A 326-nucleotide genomic window follows, 5' to 3' on the forward strand; every position below is an offset into this window, starting at 1 on the left:
ACAGCCTCACCTTGCTGTATCCAGATTTTTGGAGATAATTCGACATATGAAAGACGACAAGAAGAAGATTTTGAGTTGGTAATTTACAAGTAGTTAACACATCCTGTCTTATAGTTTCGAACAATTTCCGAGTATGATGGTAATAGCAGTTGATTTACAGAAGTCTAAAGTGATTCCTACAAAACACTATCCCAAGTTCCGTATCCCCAGTAAGGTTGGCTAGGATATGTTGGGACACGTTCCATTTATTGATATTCAGATTTAAGTTGATCATTAGTTTTTGAGCAAATGTCAGATCCTCGGTTATTGTTAAGAGTGCACCACAG

Source organism: Suhomyces tanzawaensis (assembly GCF_001661415.1).
Source record: "Suhomyces tanzawaensis NRRL Y-17324 unplaced genomic scaffold CANTAscaffold_3, whole genome shotgun sequence".
Classification (NCBI taxonomy): Eukaryota; Fungi; Ascomycota; class Pichiomycetes; order Serinales; family Debaryomycetaceae; genus Suhomyces; species Suhomyces tanzawaensis.